Source organism: Lynx rufus, unplaced genomic scaffold (genome assembly GCF_022079265.1).
Source record: "Lynx rufus isolate CCGP_SWC_20201006 ecotype Redwood Valley unplaced genomic scaffold, mLynRuf1.p SCAF_21, whole genome shotgun sequence".
Classification (NCBI taxonomy): Eukaryota; Metazoa; Chordata; class Mammalia; order Carnivora; family Felidae; genus Lynx; species Lynx rufus.
Genome location: NW_025814836.1, coordinates 10567156 through 10589301, shown reverse-complemented (window position 1 = coordinate 10589301; position 22146 = coordinate 10567156). Strand labels below are relative to the sequence as shown.

The 22146-nt window shown below is 38.3% G+C and overlaps 1 protein-coding gene and 1 non-coding gene across 6 annotated transcripts in view; one reads left to right on the top strand and one right to left on the bottom strand.

Moving 5' to 3' along the window:
* Positions 1 to 279: 279 nt before the first annotated feature.
* Positions 280 to 22146, top strand: part of MEF2A (myocyte enhancer factor 2A) — a 164521-nt gene continuing 142654 nt past the window's right edge. For 2 of the 5 annotated variants that reach the window (XR_006963389.1, XM_047086528.1), the window contains exon 1: positions 282 to 434. The gene's annotated coding sequence lies outside the window, so the exon portion shown is untranslated. Of the gene's footprint in view, positions 435 to 22146 lie in introns of all 5 variants that reach the window. The other 3 variants (XM_047086527.1, XM_047086526.1, XM_047086529.1) reach the window with 2 other exon arrangements.
* On the bottom strand, positions 19601 to 19685 carry TRNAR-UCG (transfer RNA arginine (anticodon UCG)). Its single transcript has one exon. It is a non-coding gene; the product is annotated as a tRNA-Arg (tRNA).

The window sequence follows — 22146 nt, the reverse complement described above, 5'->3', positions numbered from 1 at the left end:
GTCTCCTCACCCACCCGGAAAAACATAGTCCGCCCCCCGCGTCCTTGTGGAGTAGCGCTTGCTTCCACTGACTCTCTTTGCCCGTACCCTCGTCTTTCCCATTCCAAGTACTCTAGGACCCACCGAGAGGATAAGTCAGCGCTGAAGAGAAACCTCAAGGGAAAAGAGAGAGACAGGGAGCCGAGGGAAGGGAGGGAAAGGCGAGGCTGGCGGAGGGACACCGAGGACCGCGGCCGTAGTGCGCACGCGCGGCGGCAGGAACGAGTTCCGGTCTGGTCGGGGCCTGTCTCCTAAAAATAGCCCCGGTGTGGGGATCCGTGCGCGGATGTCCCGGCGAGTCCCGGGCTGAAGGAGGCGGCTCCGGGCGGCGCGGAGCGCTGGTGGCTGGCCCGGGCTGCAGCGTGTGCGCGCCCGTCAGCTGCGCCGGAGACACGGTGAGGGCCGCGGCGGCGGGGCTCCGTCCACCGGGCCGACGGTGCCGGAGGGGGCGGCGTCTCGGCGAGGGGGCCGGGTAGGGGCCGGGGGGCGCTGGGGCGGGGGGCGGCGCGGCCGAGGAGGGGCGCCCGCCGGGCTCCGGGGACAGCAGGGCAGGGCGGCGTCCGGCTGGCAGGGGGCCGGGGTCGCGGGCGCGCGGCGGCGGGGCGGGTGGGGTGCGGGGAGGCGGCGCGGGGTGGTCGCGCGGGGTCTGCGTGGAGGGGCGAGGCGCCCGCGGTGGTGGGGGCGGGGTGCCCCGAGGGCGGGCCCGGGGTCTGACCGCTGTCGCGCGGGCCGGCGGAGGGAGGCTCGGCCGCGCGGGTTCGGCGCGAGGAGCCTCCCCGTGCGCGCACGGGGCTTGGGGCTGGGGGGCGGTGGTGGACGGCGCCTTCTTGAAAGTTGAGGGACTTCTCTGGGGGCCCGGAGTCTCTCCGGGGGGTTCCGCCCGAAGGCCCGTTTCCTCCCTCTTGCCCTCCGCGGCCCGGGTCTCCCCAGAGGGATTGACCCCTCGTGCCGAGGGCGCTCTGCGCTTTGGTCGTACTTGAAGAAGTTCCCCCACTTCTGCTTTGGGAGAAGGTTGGTCGAAGCGGGCGGAACATTGAGGTCCGAACTCTGGGCGCGTGTATGCAGATGTCAGTGGCGGGGTCGGTATTTGGGGCGGCCCGGGCCGGGGGCACCTGCGGGGTGCGGACGCCCAAGGGTTCTGGGAGACGTAGCGGGGAAGGGGAGGCTACAGAGGGAACAGCGAGCTACCCCTGACATCCCGGTAGATCCCGGCTCCCAGGAAAGGTTTTATGTGGTAGAAACTTTGCCTTTTAGTTCGATATCCTCTGTCTTCGAACAGCGGGGATTAAGTCGGTAGGTGAGGTAGTGCAAACAAGTTTGGAAGAGGTGAGCATCTCTGAATTAGAAAAACAGATCTCCCCTCCCTCCCCGTGGAAGTGTGACTATAAAAACATTCTACAGACTTGAAGTGTGGCTCCAGAGGTACGAAGCGAGCCCCCCCCGCCCCCCCGCCGTCATGGTCCAGCAGGGAAACCGCGTGTAGACTGAAGAATTGCGGCAGCGTTGACCTGCATTTTAGTTGACAGTAAGATTGGTATTGCAATTAATGCGCTATTTGAAAGGCTTGCTGTGATGTGTTGACAGTGGTGTAAGTATTTTTGAACAAATGCCTAAGATTTTTCAAGGTTTTTTTTTTTTTTTTTTTTTTTTTTTTTTAGCACAGCTTGTTTCCCCTGTGTCTCGTATCATCTTTTACTATATGAAGAGAAGGTTCTCCAAAGCTGTAATTAGGTGTACATTACACAAGAGTACTTTCCCTTTAAGAATCCAGCTGTGTTGTTTTGCCAATTGCCAAGTGCTCCAGTTGTCAGTTTTAAAATCTGTTACCTTGGCAGTACTTGAACAGTCTGTGGAAAAGGTAAACAAAATAGCTTGAAAAAAAATCTTTTTTTGAAAACGCAAAAATGGCATTTATTTTAGTATGAATTTAGAAAGTGAGGATTAAATAGCTGTGTTGTGCTTGTTATGGCTTTTGTATGTACATTTTCGTTTTTGGGGTTTTTTTTTGGGTATATTTTTGGAGGGTTCAGTCTTTACCAAATGGCAACTTTTGTTTTAGGAAAAAAGTCCACAAGGTGTTTAAATTAAAAGGGATGCCAATTTTAGTTAGGCTTTATAACAAACATAAGGAACACTTGTGTCCTATAAATTATTAAGATTAGTGTGTGTAATGATACACTAATTGAATCTGGAATCACTTTTAATTCTCAGTGAGCACTGTAAAAAGTTGTGATAATGGTATTATAATTAAACTCTGAAGAGCTAAAGCTAGTGATTTAAATACTTTGTACAGACCTAGTTTTTAACAATAGTGTTGGAAGTGTTTCCAATAGAAACGTGTTCGTTAAAGCAGTCAGCAATTATGAGTACAAATATTTTTCTAAACGTAATTATTTGCATATCTGTTTCATTTGATTCACATTTTGTTATATATAAAACCATGGTTTTGTTCATATTGGAACAGAGGGGCTAAAATTATGTTTAACCCCATAAATTACTTCCTAGCAAAAGTTTAAATTCTTGAGGGAGGCAGTGAGAGGTGGGGGGTGCCCAGTGGAAGGAAAATAGCTCATTGGGGCTCTGAAATAATAATTGTAATGTCACTATGCTGAATTATGGTTTGAGAATAATCTCCTTCCAAATGCTTAAGAGTTTCTATGTTTCCTTAACGGGTATGTGTGACAAAGATTGTTTTTTGTAAATACAACCGGAAATAGTCTTTTAAAGGTATTGAGTTGTTTTCTGGTGGTGATGTTTTATTTTTCAAAGCAATTGCATTATACTTTTGTATAGGATGCAGTACAGGTTAATATTAATTTTATTAATATGCAAGTAGTATCAATATTTGGCTACCAAGAGAAATATCAGTATATTCTGAGGGTGGTTAAGTAATAATAAAAGTGTTTTCTATTAGAAAATAATTCTGAAGTTTGAAATACTTCAGAAGTCTTTTAATAGATTTATGTTCTGATTTAGGAGGAGGAAACTAAGCAATTTGTTTTTGAGCAGTAGCATGCCTTTCAGTCAGGTTTTGGAAGGCCACCTTTTTTTTTTTTTTTTTTTTTTTCCTTCACTCTCTTCACTGCTTGTAAGTCTGGCAAGAGGAGTTTAGTCCAACATACAATGTTGATGGTCTTAAATTTTCTCTGGGCATTTTCAGTTTCATGTATTTTGTCTTGTAATTAGACCGTACTTTTTTTTTTTTTTTTGAAGAGGTGCTCATGGTGCATATGAATACTACAAAGTCTAGCTGAAGTTTTCTTTTAGCAGTGATGGAGCACTGAAAATACTGTTTTGTGGGTTGAAAATGATCATTGCTCTTTTCTAGATGAGAGAGAAAATCTGTGTACATTCTTAGTAAATTGGGAAGTGAGTGCCTAGTTAGATAACCTCCTGCAAAATCAATCTAGTTAGATAACCTCCTGCAAAAGAACACTTTAACACGTCCTGCTGTGTTTGCAAGTCCTCATAAAGGAAGGCTGCTAGACTTTGTCATCACATCTTGGTTCAGATCCCAACTCCGCCACTTACTCATAAGGTGTCACTTATGAGATGTCTTCTGTAAAGTGGGAGGGAGTTATACTACCTGCCCCATGGAATTGTTAGCATTAAATGAAGTAATGGGAGTGAGAGTTCTTAGCACGCTACCTGAGGCTTAATGTACAAAAGTGCATATCGCCTGATGTCCTTCATCCCTTCCCCTGTACACCCCTTCCTCTCCATACATTTTCCCTTATTTCCTATGAAGACTGTAAAAGTGCTGTATCCGATGCCTCTGTCTGTGACCAAGAGGACTTCATATAATGTATAAATGCAGGAGATTGCTCATTTACTTTTGGAACATAAAAATCCCAGCATTTTTTAAAATATTTTTTTTTAATGTTTGTTTTTCAGAGAGAGAGAGACAGAGTATAAGCAGGGGAGGGGCAGAGAGAGAGGGAGACACAGAATCTGGAGTAGGCACCAGGCTTTGAGCTGTCAGCACGGAGCCCAACACGGGGCTTGAACCGTGAGATCATGACCTGCGCTGAAGTTGGACACTTAACCGACTGAGCCCCCCAGGAACCCCCCAAATCCCAGAATTTTAAATTTATTGTCAGATTATATATAAAATGTTTAGTTGGCCAGTCAACATTAGGTTTTTGGTTTGCAATCATTGATTGTAACCTCCATAATCTCTCTAAATATTAAAAAAAATTAGAATTCAATGTAAGTATATTCCCTACTCTTCACTGAAACATGTTTTTTGTGAATTATCCGTGCGAGTTGTCTTCAAGATACAGTATTTAAAATTTGAAATTAGAAAAATATTTTTATTTCCTACCTGGAATAGGTATATTTTTAAAAATAGCCTTTCTTTAGTGGGTATCTGTAAGTTTTTATGTTTCATTTACCTGCTCTGTGGAACTAAATGATTTAATCTGTATGCTTTATCAGTGTAATCTTTAATAAATGGACCTGTGTCCAGTGTGTTATAATTAAGAGTATAAACTCATTTATTATCTCTTGTATAGCATATGTGTTGCCATATATTTAATAAATACTGTATTTTTGTTTGGATGTTTATTTACTGATTTTAGTAATATTTGTATTTATTGAGTTTAATTGATATTTACTAAACTAAATATTTAATATTGAATTGTCTTAATCACTTGAAATCATAAACTGATGAGTTAAAAAAAATTAGCTGGTTTGTGAGGTGGAATATCAACTGTTTGAACATTAGTATATGACAGCAGGTAATTTACTTTATTGGTTTCCTAAGTGATGATGCTGAAAGCCAGAGGAGTTGTTAACATGGGTGAAAAACACACTAGTTGATCAGATTTTTAATAAATATCAATGAAGGCACATCTTGTTTTGAATCAATGCTAATTTTATTTTCTTCCTTATACAAAAATGTAAACTTTATGAACTCAAAAAATAATTCAACCATCAGTAAAGTTACATGTTTTGGGAAATATTTTGGTATTGGAGCGCAAATTTATACTGCATGAGCTGGACCTTTTTACCAGGTTATTTTTGTTACAAGCACCATGCATATGCAGGTTGACTTGGATTAGTTTGAGGTATGATTTGTGACTCTTGTAACAAAGGGATACTCTTCATGTACTTGTAACTCTTGGTTTAGTAAAACTCTGGTGCTCTTGCTTACAAGTCTAACCTCTTATTCCCTAGCCATTTGCATTTTACATAGAGACGGGGACTATATTTCTAAAATTTACATCTAAATGTCATTCTTTTAAGGAAAACTTTGAAGGGATATAAAATCAGTAGAGAGGCAGTAATTTAAGGGATAAGATTGAAGACTGCCTAAGTTAGAATACCCAACTCTAGCACCTTGTGTTCTTTGGCAGTTTCTCAACCTTCTTGAGGCTCAGTGTATAAAATAGTGATTATAATATTACCTACTTCATAGGGTTGTTGAGAGGATTAAATGAGATGTTTATTATAAAGCCTTTAGCACAATGCTGGGTACCTACATTTTGTTTTCCTCCTACTGTTACTGTCACTGTTGCTGTTACTTCTGTTGTTGGCATTAATTCATCATGGTTCACTTTTTAATGATTCTAGTCTCTCCAAACTCATCGTCAGCCACTACCCTTCAGTTTCTGTGACCCAGTTAAGGCCAGCTGTTTGCTCTTCCCTGAAAATGCCATATATTTTCATGCTGATGACTCCCACTTTTATTTTTTTACCCCAGAATTTTCCCGAGCCTGATCTCCACTTGGAAATCTAGTTGGAATCTCAAACATAATATTAACCATATGACTGAAATATAGTTATTTATTCCTCTCCCCCAACCTTCCTCCTCCTTACCCCAGACTCTGATGTCTTTACTGGCCCTTACCCATCTCAGTGAATGGCAGTACTCATGTCAAGAACTTAAAAGATATGCCAGGGTTCTTTTCTTTTCTCTCAAATCCAGTCCATCCATACGTTCTCTTGTACCTTAAGAATTTATCTTGCGCCAGTCTGCCATTCTAGTCTTCACTGCCCCCTCTTTATTTCAAGGCATTATTATCTCTTGTATGAATTGCTGCAGTAGCTTCCTAACTGGGCTTGTTTCTTCTCTTGCTCCTCAGACGTTGGTTCTTCACATAGCAGCTGTAGGGATCACTTTAATATCCTAAATCATGTCATTACTCTGCTTAAAATCTTCCGATAACTTCCCATTCCTCTTCAAATAAAGTCTGTATTTCTTTCCATGGCCTGAATGGCCCTGAATAATCTTTCTCCTTCTCATTGTTCTTCCCCTGTTTTATTGTGTGCCAGCCACACAGTCCTCTTATTGTTCTTTAAACCTTATATGTCCTTTCCTATTTTAGGGTCTTTTTGCACTTTTTGCACTACTTGCTTGAAATGCTCTTCAGAAGGCTGCATATCCCTTTGGAATATGGCCCAAGTCTCACTTTGTCACCCAGCACACCCTTTTTAATGTTGCACTCTGATACTCTTTTGTGCATCTCACTTACTTCAAGACACTGTAATTTGTACATGTTTTGTTATTCCTTATTTGTCCATTATCTGAATGTAAACTCCTTAAAGGCAGAGGCCTTGTCTGTCTTCTTGATAACAGTCTCCACAGGCGTTAGCACACTGTAGGACACTCGGAAGACAGAAAAATTTGAATTAATGCTTATGTATCTTTGTGCATGTTTTTGCTGGAGATTGGAATGCTCTTACCTTTAAGTTGTGGCTCAGGTGTCAGGTATGATACCAATTTTAGTCTCTAGACAAAGTTTGTCTCCCTTGCTCTTGATACAGACACAATTTGAAGAGTAATTCCATTTTTAGATTTAAAGGATTTTAATTGACGTCATTTTCTTCTGCTGTGCTGAGTTCTTGTGTCAGGGACTATTTTGTTCTTTGTGTATGCTCAGGACCTACCAGTCTATCATGGTACATAGTGAACGTTCAGTAAATGGTGAATGGAAGTTGTCTTAATCAACTAAAATGACTGACCACAAACCAGTGTACCCACATCAGACTTTCAAAATTATAAAGGTACTTTTCACTACAAAGTACTGCCTTACATATTTTCTATACATATTAACATGTTGTCGTCATCATTTTGGGTCAGGACAGGAATCCCAGAGCTGTTGAGCACAAGTGGCATTTCCTGAGATTCCGTGTGCCTTCTTTCTGGACAGCGAGTAGCCATCTTGTCTGAGGGCTCTATTTCCAGTTTCAAATGTGTAACCTAGTAAAAACGGTGTTAGAAATTACAATTAGTTACTGGTTGTTCCTTACTAACATTCTCTCTCTCCATCTTATCCAGCAGATTCCATGTTATTTCAGAAAGGCTAGGGAGATGTGCAAGTTAACATGGTATATGTGAAATACAATACTATTTCTGCTGTATTGCTAAAGAAGATTTATCAAAGAGCTTTTGTGGCCAATATCAGGAACTTAACCACCATTTGTAATAGTGAAAATCATTCCACATTATACACAGCTGATTTATAAATGGGCTTTTTAAAACATTTGGGGACTGCTTTAGTAAAATGTTTATCTTAATACTGAAAATTTTTTTCATAACAGTATTAAACTTAATTTGACATGGATTATGAAAGGAAAAGGAGAGAAGAATCTGGGAGTTAAGATTTTGTTTTTCACAAATGACTTTCGTCAAAGTAAAGTTTCAGCATTGGCAGGTTTTTTAACAAAACATTTTGTCTTAAAAAATTTACAGAAAAGTTTCAGGAATAGTACAGTGAACTGTCATATACTGGTCACCTAGAGACACTAATTGTTACTGTTTAGCACAATTGCTTTATCATTTTTTATATTTGCAGAGTGGCCCTGAAGTCTGGAAATAGATATTACTGTTTTATTTATAGCTTTAAGCTCCTTGATTACATCTTCTGGAGTATGCTCTAGATGTAAGTTTATTCAGTTAAAATCAGAGGCAAATCATTTGAGGCAAAACCTTACAGATGTGTCTAGGGGATAGATGGAATCTTGCATTAATGCATTGTGTACCTTTCTAACAAGGAAAACATATTAATATTATACAATGTCATTGAACATTAACATGTAATAGCAAGAATCCATTCTGTTGATCTCTTTTTCCTTCTTCCTCCTTTTCTCCCTGTTTCCCTTTTTCTTCCTCTTCCTCTTATAATTTTATTATTGAATCATTTGAGAATATGTTGCATACATCATGGTCCTTTATCCTTAAATTCTTCAGTTGATATCTCCTAAGAACTAAGACATGTTCTTATATAACATGTAAGAATAGTATGATGGATGCAAGAAACTTAATATTGATACTGTAATTTAGTCTATAGTTTATGTTGAAATTTCTTCAGTTGTGCCAATAATACATTTTAATAGCATTTTTTCTAAATAGTCTTTCAACCTTTTTTTCCTGAAATTAATAGTTTTGAAGAGTACGGGCCCTTTGTTTAGTAGGATATCATCAGTTTGGGTTTGTCATATTGCTTCTTTGTTAGATTCAAGTTACGCATTTTTGGCAGCAATACAAAATAAGTGATGATATACCCTCAGTGCATCACATCAGGAGGCAATATGATGTCAAACTGATGGTGATGTTTACTTGGATCACTTAGTTAAGGTTTGCCTGCCAGATTTCTCTATATAAAAGTTATCATTGTCCTCATTGTTGTTATTGAATAATCTGTGGGGAGGCACTTTCAGACCGTGTAAATGCTCTGTCCTCCCCAAAACGTTCACATAATTCATTGCTGATTCCTTTCTGAGTCCGTTATTACTCATTGGTTCCAAAATGGTGTTTTTCTAGCTATTCGTCTGCATTTATTAGTTGGCAATCTGTTGTAAAGAAGAGCTTTTCCTTCTCATTTGCTTACTTAATATCAATATAAATTCATAGTTTTTTTTTTTATTAAGTAGATTATACTCTGTTACTATCAGTATTTTGGTATTCCAGATTAACTCAGGTTTGGTCAGTGGGAAATCCTGCAGCCTCCTCATTTTGACACGTTTCTATCATGTTTGGAGTAGTGTCTTACTTTTGGGACATTAAGATATTCCAGGCTCTTCATCTGCTTTTTCTGCTCATGTCCTAGAATCAGCCATTTCTTCAAGGAGTTCTGTTTTCTCTTCTTGTAAGACTGTTTAGAAACCAGGAACTGGGCAGTTGTTGGTATGCTCCTTGATACTGGAGTTTCACTGTTTCAGAGGCCTGTCAGCTGACCAACCTAAGAAATTTTGAGTTTATGCTGATTTCTCAGACAGTAGATTATCATTTCTCTTTACATTCCTGAAACTCCTTAGAAGAAAAGTCTATTCTTTTGAAAGTGTTAATAATTTAAGTGATTGTTTGCTTTTACTTTATTTTTTTTAATGTTTGTTTATTTTTGAGAGAGACAGTGTGAGTGGGGGAGGGGCAGAAAGAGAGGGGACACAGAATCCTAAGCAGGTTCCAGATTCTGAACTGTCAGCACAGAACCCGATGTGGGGCTTGAACCCACGAACTAGTAGATCATGACCTGAGCCAAAGAAGTCGGATGCTCAAGTGACTGAACCACCCACGTGCCCCTGCCTAGTTTTTTTGTTCAACTTTATAATGGTTGGTTCTTGTTTTCCAAAACATACTGTACGCTTCTTGGGAGTTAGGCATGCTGTTTTATATCTTTTTGTATATTCCGTGATTGTGTTCCACAGTGCCTTGAACATGGTTGATAACCCATGTGTTGCTTATGATACATAATTACAGTAACGACTATTATCTTTATTACTCTTATACTGTGATTAAATATTGTTATGTTTGTTATAACATTCTAGGTAATTTTGTGGGAACTTTGAAGTGAATTTGTTCTGTTTTTGATAACATTGTTATCCTAGAAGAAATGAAAAACTTGAAAGTTTTTCAACTTTAAAAGCTTAAAAACTGGGGCACCTGGGTAGCTCAGTTGGTTAAGTGGCCGACTTTGGTCAGGTCATGATCTCATGGTTTGGGAGTTCGAGCCTCGTGTTGGGCTCTGTGCTGACAGCTTGGAGCCTGGAGCCTGCTTTCGGATTCTGTGTCTCCCTCTTTCTCTGTTCCTCCCCTGCTCACACTCTGTCTGTCTCTCTCAAATATAAATAAAGACTAAAAAAGTTTTGTTTAGGGGCGCCTGGGTGGCTCAGTCGGTTAAGCGGCCGACTTCGGCTCGGGTCACAATCTCGCGGTCCGTGAGTTCAAGCCCTGAGTCAGGCCCTGTGCTGACAGCTCAGAGCCTGGAGCCTGTTTCAGATTCTGTGTCTCCCTCTCTCTGACCCTCCCCCGTTCATGCTCTGTCTCTCTCTGTCTCAAAAATAAATAAAACGTTAAAAAAAAAATTAAAGAAAAAGTTTTGTTTAAAAATAAAGGCTTAAAAACTTAATTCCTGAGATTAAAGTATGTAATTAAAAGAACATCAAAATACCTCGTCTTGGTATTGCTGTTTAATAGTGTTTTGTTCATTAGCAAGTAATAACCTTTCTGGGCATCTCTTTAATTATAAAATGAGATGATATCTAGATCCTTTTAAACTCTGAGTTACCTACTTTATGCTTAATTAGCATTGAATTGTTTATGAAAGTAAAATTAAGTGCCACAGAGTATAGTGGAAAGAATATTGTGTGCCTGGACCATGAGTCATTGGGTTCTAATTTTTTGTAAGCATACTGTTACTTTAGCAATTTATTTCACAGTTTGGTCTTTATTACCTTATTCGTTCAGTCCATTGGTCTAGGTGAATGAGGAATACAGTGAACAGGCTTGGCTTTCATAGGTGGCAGTATGGACATATGGTTTTATAATTCATTTTGCTATTCACTTGATGTGTACCATGCAGAGTGCTATAGGAGCATATAGAAGGGGTGATCAACCCAGTTTCAGGGAGGCCAGGAAAATTTATACCAGAGGAAGTGACACTTCCATTTAGTTTGAAGCCTCAAGAGCATTTAGCCTTATAAAGAGGGTGGGTAGTTTTACCAGAGCTGTGTTAAGGATGAGAGATACACTTAAGAGAGTTTGGATTGCTTGGAGAAACTCAGTACAGTATGGATGGATCAGGCAGTATAAGAGAGGGCAGACACTGTAGGAGTAGTGAAAGATGAAGCTGAAGACATAAGTAGGGGCCAGATTATGAAGAGCCCTTAAGCTGTGTTAAGGAATTTGAACTTTAAGGGAAAATTAGAATATCTTAAGCCTGGGAGGAAATTAAAAAGATAATGCTGCACTGGGTGTTATATGTAAGTGATGAATTACTAAATTCCTCTCCTGAAACCAATACTACACTGTATGTTAACTAACTTGAATTTAAATAGAATCTTGGAAGAAAAAAAAAGATAATACTGATTGCACTGTGGAGAATTCTTCAGAGAGTTAAAAGTGGTAGGCAGGAAGAATAATTAGGAGGGTGTTACAGCAAATTAGTTAAGAGGTAAGGTGGCTTGGACTGTGGTATAGGATGCGGATGGAAGAAATAAGTGGATTTGAGAGATATATAGGGGGGTAGAATAATGGAAGGATTCAGTGATGGAGGGCATGTGGAAGGTGAAAGAGAAAGAGGAGTTGAGAATGATGACTAGGTTTATGGCTTGGGCGATTGAGGGAATGAATGGGTAGTTTACTGATACAGGAAGCACAGGAAGAAGAGCAGGCTTGAGGGGACTATGATGAGTTTACTTGTGAGAGAGTGCCTGGAGGATGAAGAGGTGTAGTCAGAGGTGGAAGACTTCCTAGTAATGACAAGACCTTGGGATTTGGCCATGGAATGGGTGTTTGAAGAGGAGTGGAAGTGAAGGTGGGACATGATCTGGAAAGTGTGTGTGTGTGTGTGTGTGTGTGTGTGTATAGCCAAGGACAGGTCTGTGTCCTAAGGCAGAGTACCCTATTTTAGATGATCTTAAGGTTTTCATTGTTTGGTTTGGAAAACAGAAATGAAAAATTTCAGATAGGGTCTTAGTAAGATTGTCCTATTAAACACAAGAGCAAAAAAAAAAAAAAAAAACAACAACCAAAAAAACCCACAACAGTGAAACATTTTTTCCTAAACAGAGTGGGAAACTATTGCCCCAGCTAGCTAAAAGTGTGAATGCTTCTCAGTAGTGGCTAAAAATTATGAAACCTATCAGGTATACGAAAATCAGAGTGAATAATGTAGCGTGAATGTAATGTAAGAATGTAAGAATTTTTATGAATCCCATTGCCCTTTTTCTTCTGCAGAGGTAATCATTACCTTAAATAGGATTTACCTTTTTCATTCATTTTTTAAAAATTTTATCTTTTTAATTTACATCCAAATTAGCATATAGTGCAAAAATGATTTTGAGAGTAGATTCCTTAACGCCCCTTACCCGTTTAGCCCATCCCCCTATCCCCCAACCCCTCCAGCAACCCTGTTCTCCATATTCAAGAGTCTCATGTTTTGTCCCTCTCCCTGCTTTTATATTATTATTGCTTCCTTTCCCTTAATGTTCCTCTGTTCTGTGTCTTAAAGTCCTCATATGAGTGAAGTCATATGATATTTGTCTTTCTCTGACTAATTTCACTTAGCATAATACTCTCTAGTTCCATCCACGTAGTTGCAAATGACAAGATTTCATTCTTTTTGATTGCCGAGTAATACTCCATTGTATGTATATACCACATCTTCTTTATCCATTTATCCATTGATGGACATTTGGGCTCTTTCCATACTTTGGCTATTGTGGATAGTGCTGCTCTAAACATGGGGGTGCATGTGTCCCTTCGAAACAGCATACCTGTATCCCTTGGATAAATACCTAGTAGCGCAATTGCTGGGTCATAGGGTAGTTCTATTTTTAGTTTTTTGAGGAACCTCCATACTGTTTTCCAGAGTGGCTGCACCAGCTTGCATTGCCACCAACAATGCAAAAGAGATCCTCTTTCTCCATATCTTCACCAACATCTGTTGTTGCCTGAGTTGTTAATGTTAGCTATTCTGACAGGTGTGAGGTGGTATCTCATTGTGGTTTTGATTTGTATTTCCCTAATGATGAGTGATGTTGAGCATGTGTTTTTATGTGTCGATTGGCCATCTGGATGTCTTCTTTGGAGAAGTGTCTATTCATGTCTTTTGCCCATTTCTTCCCTGGATTATTTGCTTTTTGGGTGTTGAGTTTGATAAGTTCTTTATAGATTTTGGATACTAACCCTTTATCTGATATGTTGTTGGCAAATATCTTCTCCCATGCTGTTGGTTGCCTTTTAGTTTTGCTGATTGTTTCCTTCACTGTCCAGGATGAGGTCCTGCATTTTGGTGAGGTCCCAATAGTTCATCTTTGCTTTTGTTTCCCTTGCCTCCAGAGATGTGTTGAGTAAGAAGTTGCTGTGGCCAAGAGCAAAGAGGTTTTGCCTGCTTTCTCCTCGAGGATTTTGATGGCTTCTTGTCTTACATTTAGGTCTTTCATCCATTTTGAGTTTATTTTTATGTATCGTGTAAGAAGGTGGTCCAGGTTCATTCTTCTGCATGTCGCTGTCCAGTTTTCCCAGCACCACTTGCTGAAGAGAGTGTCTTTATTCCATTGGATATTCTTTCTTGCTTTGTCAAAGATAAGTTGGCCGTACGTTTGTGGGTCCATTTCTGGGTTCTCTATTCTGTTCCATTGATCTGAGTGTCTGTTTTTGTTCCATTCATTCCTTTCATTACATTCATTCATTTTTAAGACCATATATCCATTTATATTGCTAAAAATATATAGTGTTTTTCATGTTTTAAAACTTTATAAAATGATATTGAATTTGCATATCCTTCTGCAGTTTATGTCTCAACAAATAATCCATTGCAATCACGTTCTTTCAGTATAATGAATTGGATATTAACATTGGAACAAAATGATATGTCATTGATGAATTATACTTTGAATTGCCATGAGAATTATCATAATTTACTTAGTAAGATTTTGTAAAAACTAATCATTTTGTGGGTATTTCTTTTTTTATATTTTACTAAAAAGATACATTGTGGAATAATGTTGGAGATAGAGAAGAGTTGAAAAAATAGTATGACTGTTGCCCTAATGTTGGGCCACTATGGTATAATAATCAAAACCATAAAATTAATATACTATTTGCTAAACTAAATATCTTATGTGAACTTCATCAGTTCTTTTCCTAATGACCTTTTTTTTGGTCCTAGGATCCAACCCGGGATCCCACATTGCATTTATTTTTTATATAGTCTCTTCAAATCTGTGATAATTCATTCCTTTCTCATTCTTCTACCCAGATGCTTCCTGAGGAGTACTGGTCATCTTGTAGAATGTCGTCCAATTTGGGTTTCTCTGCTTTCTTAAAATTAATTTGAATTTTGCATTTTTGGCAATAAAACCACTGAAGTAATGGTAGCATATCAAAGAGGTACATTTTATATCAGGAGTACATGATGTCAATATCTGATGTTAATCTTGATTACATAAAGTGGTTTCTGCTGGTTTCTCCATTGTAAAGTCACAGTTTTCCTCTTTGAAAATGATAAATATCATGGGGGAGATACTTTGAGAGTATGTTAATTTTCTGTTTCTTCTTAAACTTTCACTTGTTTTTAGCACTCATGGGTGGAACTTAACCTGCAACAATTAGAGGATTTTCCCCCACTATGTAATAGTAGATTGTGCCTGTGAAACCTTCTAAAAAGGTGAAATGGTGTAAAGAAGCCATTACCATTAATTTATATGGAAAAATTTTTGAGATTTTTGTTTAAAAAAATAACCTCTTTTAGGCTTTTCTGATACCTTAGAACACATCATGTTAATGGATGTGCAGAATGAATAGAGATAAAGCACAGATGTGCACAAACAAAATTCAAAACTATGGCAGCTTGAGATTAGAGATGCTGAGTGTAGTTACCAGAAAAAGGAGCTTGGTGGTGCTACTCAGGGTGTGTGCTGTCTCTGTAATGACTCATTGCAAAATAAATGCTGAATACTGTTTTTTGCCTTTTTTCTTTGTTTTTTCTTTCTCTATTCATTCTTTGTCTTTTGCCTTTTTTCTTTAAAGAAAAAAACTCTTTCCATATTTCTCTCAGGTAGAAAATAGGTGCTGTTGTGGGTGTTTCTAAAGCGAAGTGGCTTAATGTAAATTTTCAAAAAGCTGGGTGGGGGGATACCTGTATTATTGTAATAGTTACCTAATGGCAATTTTGTTTTGTTTTGTTTTTGTTGTTGTTGGTTTTGTTTGGTTTCTTTCTCATTTATCAAATAGAATTCTTCTTAATGAAGAGATGTCACTTCTCTATTCGGTTACTTATTTTATATCATTATAGACTCAAGTATTTTATATTGTAGATTATAATTTGATGCTATCATTTTATTTCTCAGATTGTCCAACTTTGGCCATTGAGAGCTCCTCCTGTTTGACTCTTGTGTCTTTTTGACATACTTTCATCTTTTTTTTAAAAGAACTTCCCTACTTTCTGGTGCTGCAAGAAACTCCAGGCTCATTTATGTTTTACCTATCCCAACCCTGGAATTACTCTCTTTTCCAAAGAGCCCTGACTCCTTTTATTGGAGGATGACATTTAGAATCCAAGATCTGGATGCTGGGTGTGCTCATTGCTTTTGGGGTGTCATTGTCTGTGCCTGCCTTCTCAGCAGAGCTAAGAAAATAGATGTGTGTATATTAACCCAGACATACACATCACATTCAGTTCTACTATAACACAGTATATGTGTTCCTAAAAAATCACCATGCTATGCAAAGTCATGCAGTAAAAACCACGGATGGAGTTCATGGGATCAGTGGAGTTAGCTGAATAATACTCAAAAACTGTCAGTGACACACAGTAAGGAGGGACCTAATATATTTAGAACAACAGCTTAGTTTTAGACATGTTGAATAGTTAAGCAATACTTGGTAATATGGCATTTCACTATGAAAAGGACATGAAGTTTTCTTATATGAGTGTTAGTATGGCTTGTGAGTGATTGTGAAGCAGTTGGTGGATAGACAGTTATTTGAAATCAGATGAGAAAATAACAGCACATGTGGATGGATGTGGCTTATAAATCTTGTGGTAGACTGTGGTAGCTCATATTCATTTGAGTTGTTCTTTCTTGGATGCCTTGCAATTTATTCTGCATTTCTAATTTTAGTTTCTCCATTTCTTTTTTGAATTCATTCACCTTTTAAAATTCTCTTTCTGTTTTATCCACTTTTTTTTTTTTTTTTTTTTTAGTTTTTGAATTGCTTATTCAAAGTAGTTTTCATATCCTTAAATGTTTGTCTGGATGTCTTTGATTTGGAGTATTGACTTACCTTTTTTTCTTGCTTTGAGTTTGTTTTTGGCAGTGGGTTTTCCTCAGTTGGTAAGTGTCAAATTCAGTTTCCTGATTTTTCTGGATTTCACTTTTCTTTTGTTCATTTTTATGGTATTGGGGTGTTTTACAGTATTCCTAGTTTAATGGTGCCCTCTTCTGTCAGTATAGAACAGTCCTATTCAGTTGATTTTTGTTTTAATGGTTGGAGAAGGGTTGTGAGACTTCCAGTTTTATAATTCTCTTTGATCATGCAAGACCTTAAATTTTATCCTTTTTCTGTTTCCTATTACCGTCCAATTGCCAAAGAACTCTCTTCCTTTCCTTTTGCCTGTTTTCTCCCCCAGAAGCTATGTGTTTCAAAGTTGTGTCCCTTTATGTGGCAGCCAGTGCCTTAAATGGCACCTGTTCCTTTAAATCACCAGAACTTTGCACTTTGTTACCTGTAGTCTGTGTTCTGATCTGCCCAGACACTTTTCCAGTATATCCAGGTTTAGGAAAGGTTTCATACTTTCAGTTTTCATGCAAATGACCCTGAGGCTCCTTTGCTTGCCTCCTTGCCACCAAGCCTCTGTGTTCAAGTAGGGGTGGAGTGACAGCCTAAGAGATTAAGTGCTAGGATTTGGGGGATTTTTCTGTTTTCATTCACAGTTGTTCTGCAGTATCAGCGGTCTTTGTCTTCAGGCTGTGCTGAAAACATGGTTTTGTATAGAACTTCTTTTTCCTTTCTTGCTTTTTTTCATATGGTTTAGGGGGAATATTTTTAGAGTTACTTAGGTATACCATCACGGTTGTCCTCACTGAAGTCTCTACTTTTGGGGGAGGAAGAGCAGAAATCTTGAATTATGCTGCCAGTGCTACAAAGCCTTTAGTTAGAAAGAGACCTAGGCATTCAGCTTCCACTGGTGAGCTAAAGACTCTAGAAAATACCTTGTAAGAGAAATAAACTAATCAAATTTAAATACTCTTACTTCATTCTATTAGCATGCAAATGCAGTTTCTGGTATTACAGGAGTCTTAAGTGCTTTTCTCTGTAAAGCAAAGTTATTAACTCAAAAAGATTTTTTTATAGAATGTATATTGGAAATGCCTTGGTTTTATTATAACATGAATGAGTTGTAGGCCTATATTTAGCCAAGGGCTTCTTGGTACTTCTTTATTCTAATAGCAAGCCAGTATGTGAACTTTTGGGAGAAGGTAACTTTTAAACTTGGGAATTGATCTGATAGGTGTTAACTTCTTTGAAAATTAAACTACATGTATCTCTTTTCGTTCTTTTTCTACTCTCTTGGTTTTCTCTATTTTATGATCTTGACAATTGTCTTTTGATTACAGTAAATGGTAGGTGTGGGGTTGTTCCTTGCTTACGTACTCATTATTATGTTTAATAAGATAGCACTAAGTCTATTTACTCTAGCTAAGTTTACTGGGTTTTTTGTCTTTTATGCTATTTATCTGTCTTGTTAACATGAGAAATTAAAGTTGGAATTACGTTGGTTCTAGAATTCAGTTTAAAATATTTATTACCTTAAAACATTCCTTTTCCTAGAATTAACAAATTTTTTGTCAGTATTTCATGTTGTTGGAGTAGACATGGACTTGTTTGAACTAGTCACTGTACATTTTTAAAAAATAAAAGTACCAAACAGGATTGAAAGGTGTATTGACTTTAAGCATCAGATATCTTACATATATATTAAAATCTTTTGTTATTAATGATACATCTTTGGAATTCTCGACCTGGCTTTCTAATGGTGTTTAAAAGCCAATCAGTACCTATGCCTAGTTGTCTTTGGATCCTCATTTATAAGCTTTCATTTGTTTTTCCATAGTTTCTACAAATCTTAAATAATGACTTGTCATGCACTTTGTACATTTTCTTTTTATTGCCTTCCCCTTTTTCTTTTGACTGGTAAATATGGTAGCCCCAAAGCAATGTCCATGGCTCTGATCCTTCACTCCCTCTTTTGGACTATCCCTTATCTGTTATCAGTGCTTTAACTGTTGTTTTTTTATTATTGGTTCTGAAATAAAAACACCTATGAGATACAGCTATTTGCTTCTGGGAGATAATGGCTTAGGTAGGGTAAAATTCCCACTAATTGCTGTGCTGTGCTAATTACCAAGTGATGTGTAAATCTTAGACTCAGTGAATGAATTAGGGAGTTCAGGGAAGAAAAGTTCAGAAGTGATGGGGGAGGCTGCTTCATGGAAGAATTGATATTTGAGTTGAATGTCAAGTTTAATTGTCAGAGATATGGAAGATACTCCACATAGAGCAAACAATTGGAGCAAAGGAACTAAGACAGGAAAGTTAGAGGTATGTATCAGACTTAGTTTGGCTTTTCAGAAGAAAAGTAAGGCTTTTCAGAAGTGAAGTGTGGCGGGGGTGCCTGGATGGTTCAGTCTGTTGGGCATCTGACTTTGGCTCAGGTCATGATCTCATGGTTTGTGACTTCGAGCCCCACGTTGGGCTCTGTGCTAACAGCTTGGAGCCTGGAGCCTGCTTTGGATTCTGTGTCTCCCCATCTCTCGGCCCCTCCCATGCTCATGCTCTGTGTGTCTGTCAAAAATAAATAAACATTAAAAAAAAAAAAAAGGAAGTAAAGTAGGAAAGAGGGCTTGAGGCCAGATTGGAGACCATCTTGAATATTGAGCAGTTTGGACTTTGCTTTTTATAGTTAAGGAAGAGCTGTTGAGCTCTGGAAGCATGGAAGTAACCAGTGCCTTCTGTAATATGCCCATACAGGATAATGATGCTAATGTGTGTGTCTTTTTTCTTTATTACTAAAGGTTAGTTCCTTAAAGAATTCTCCCCAGCAACACTTTTTTAAAAAGCACAATGCTAGGCTCATTCTTTAATTTGATTGTTTGAAGGGAATTGGTGGGGATACATACCTTTCAGGTAGAAGGCATAGGTAAAGATGTCTTTTCTTGTTTTCCTGTGTATCTTCTGCATCCCACTTCTTAGTCTCCTTTCCAAGGCTCTGCTCTCCATAAAAAAACAGGTTCTTTCCAATTAAAAAATTTTTTCTTTTGAAATCCAATAGTACTTTGTATCTGTCTTACTGTAGTTACCGTGTTTGATCTTATACTAAGGGCAGTAAACCCATACATGCTGCATTGAAGATTTTTATGGTGGTGTGTTAGTTCCTGCATTCTTTTCTTGTAGGTTCTTGGTAAATGTAAATGAATCTTTAAAAATTTTTTTGTTACATTTATTTATTTTTGAGAGACAGAGAGAGACCGAGCACAAGTGGGGGAGGGGCAGAGAGAGAAGGAGACACAGAATCCGAAGCAGGCTCCAGGCTCCTAGCTGACACCACAGAGCCTGACGTGGGGCTCGAACCCACAAGCCGCGAGATCATGACCTGAGCCGAAGTCAGACGCTCAACCAACTGAGCCACCCAGGCGCCCCGTAAATGAATCTTTAAATTCCTGTCTTTCAAATGACCCTTTGTAAAGTGTAAAACCTAGGATCTGGATTGAACTAGGCTTTTAAAACAATGCCTTTAAGACATCTCTACTCCTTCTGGTCCAGATCAGTAGTTCTTAACGTTTTTTTTCTGCAGCGAGATGAAATTTTGACACGTGTAACCATGGATCTACTTAGCAGAGAAGTAAAGTATTATAGTAGTTTATAATTGCCACAATTATTCTAGGTTATGTTGTAGATAATGTGCAGTTCTTAGGGCAGTAGTTATAACTTTTCCCAGTTCTCTTTCACTTAAGAAGGGGTATCAGAATCAGGCACTTTAGAGGTATCAAATAACTTTCAAGAGAAATCACAAGTTATGGTATCCATCTTTCATGGTAACTTTAAGACCTTTTTTCTTTCCCTTTTTGTTGTTTGCGATGGAAACTTTATATATTTGAAGTACAATTCACATACAGTGTTATATTAGCTCTAGTATACAATAGGTGTTCAGCACTTCTATACATTACTCAGTGTTCAGCACGAGAGGTGTAGTTACCATCTTGTCACCAAGATGGTTATTACCATCTTATTGATATATCTTATTACCTATGCTGTATTTTTCATCTCTGTGACTTACTTATTTTGTAACTAGAAGCTTGTATCTCATAATCCCTTTTATAGGTTTGGCCCTTTTCTTCTGGATTTCTTCATTTCCATTTGTTCAGGTGTTTTTGTTGTTTGTTTTAAATAGGGAGAATCCTATTTTAATATGGGTTAGATTGGTAGTCTGGATTTTACACCTGGATTCCATTTCATTTCTATAAGCTTTAGAATTTGTGTCGCTAAAAAGACCTTTCTAAGGCCTCTTCCAGTTCAAAACTTCAGGAAGTTGCAGAATATCATGAACACAGTGTCCAAGCTTTTCTAGATTCTGGCCAACATCTATATTAATATGGACATCTGTTTGACTTTACTGGTTTACCAGACTGTTTAACCAAACTGGTATTTATGTGGCTATTATTTTAACTACTTAGTGTCACATTTTACAGTATGCTGATCTTTAAACTTTTTTTGTTACTGTTGTTCTGGTGTGTGGACAAAATGTGCTTCTTGTTATTGAAATGTGGGTAGTTGAGGACTGTTGGTTCTCAACTGGGAGAAGCAATACTGAGAGTATTAGCCATTAAGGTAAGGTTAAGGAGTAGAACAAATGGATCTTCAGGATTTGAGAGGTCACATCCTTCACTTGAAGAATGACAGTATTATCAGATATGTAATAAATATTAAATATTGTGAAAACTGTCAGTAATCTTGCTGATTATAGATTGAGGGGGTTGGTAAGTTATTTGGGAGAATAAAATAGGTCGTAGTAAATTACTTAAAGTGCCTAATTTATACCTGTGGCATAACAACAGGTATGTCTATCACTGTGGGGGGGGGGTGTTACTGTAATGAAGTGAGATTATAGAAAAGAAAATCTGAAGACACTCTATGTAAAGGGGAGCCTGGGTGGCTCAGTTAAGCATCCGACTCTTGATTTTGGCTCAGGTCATGATCTCATGGTTTATGAGTTCAAGCCCCATGTCGAGCTCTGTGATGAACATGGATTCTTTCTTTCTCCCTCTCTCTCTGCTCCTCCACTTCTCCCTTCCCCCATCCCTCTCTCTCTCTCAAAATAAATAAACTTAAAAAAAAAATGAACACATATATTCACACAGAAACTTGTGTACTAGTGTTCATAGTATTACAATAGGTAAAAAGTGGAAACAACTCAAATGTCCATTAATTGATGAATGAATAAATGTTGTATTTCCATACAATAGAATATTATTTGGCAGTAAAAAGGAATTAAGTATGGATACATGGTACAAAGTGGATGGATCTTGAAAATATTGTTGAGCAAACTAAGCCACAAAAGACCATATGTTGTATGGTTTAATTTATGTGAAATGTACAAAATAGGCAAATCTATGCAGACAAAAGTAAATGCTGCAGGTATAGGTGGAGATAAGGATGGGGAGTGACTGCTAATGAGTACTATATTTCTTCTGGCATGTTGAAAATGTTCTGGAACTAGATAGTAGTGGTTGCACATACCTTGGAATATAAAAAAACATTCAAGTGTGTTCTTTAAGTGGTTGAATTAATATGGTATGTTAATTATTTCTTAATAAAGTTATTTTCTTTTGTATTTTTGTAAAACAGAAGCTGTGTGAAGAGGTATTTTGGTCCTCATGGGTAGTTTGGAGGATAATAGATGAAGGTGGAAGGTCAAGGAGGAAAATGGGCATTTCTTGGCATTAGTATACTATTGCATGATGACACAATACTATCTTCTTTGTCCACTAAGAATGCAATAGGTTGTGTTTTAGTGGACTGTATATGAACCCAGCTTTTTAACCTTACTTAGCATTGAGGTGGGAATTGTGCATTATCCTAGTTGAGAGGATAGTCTG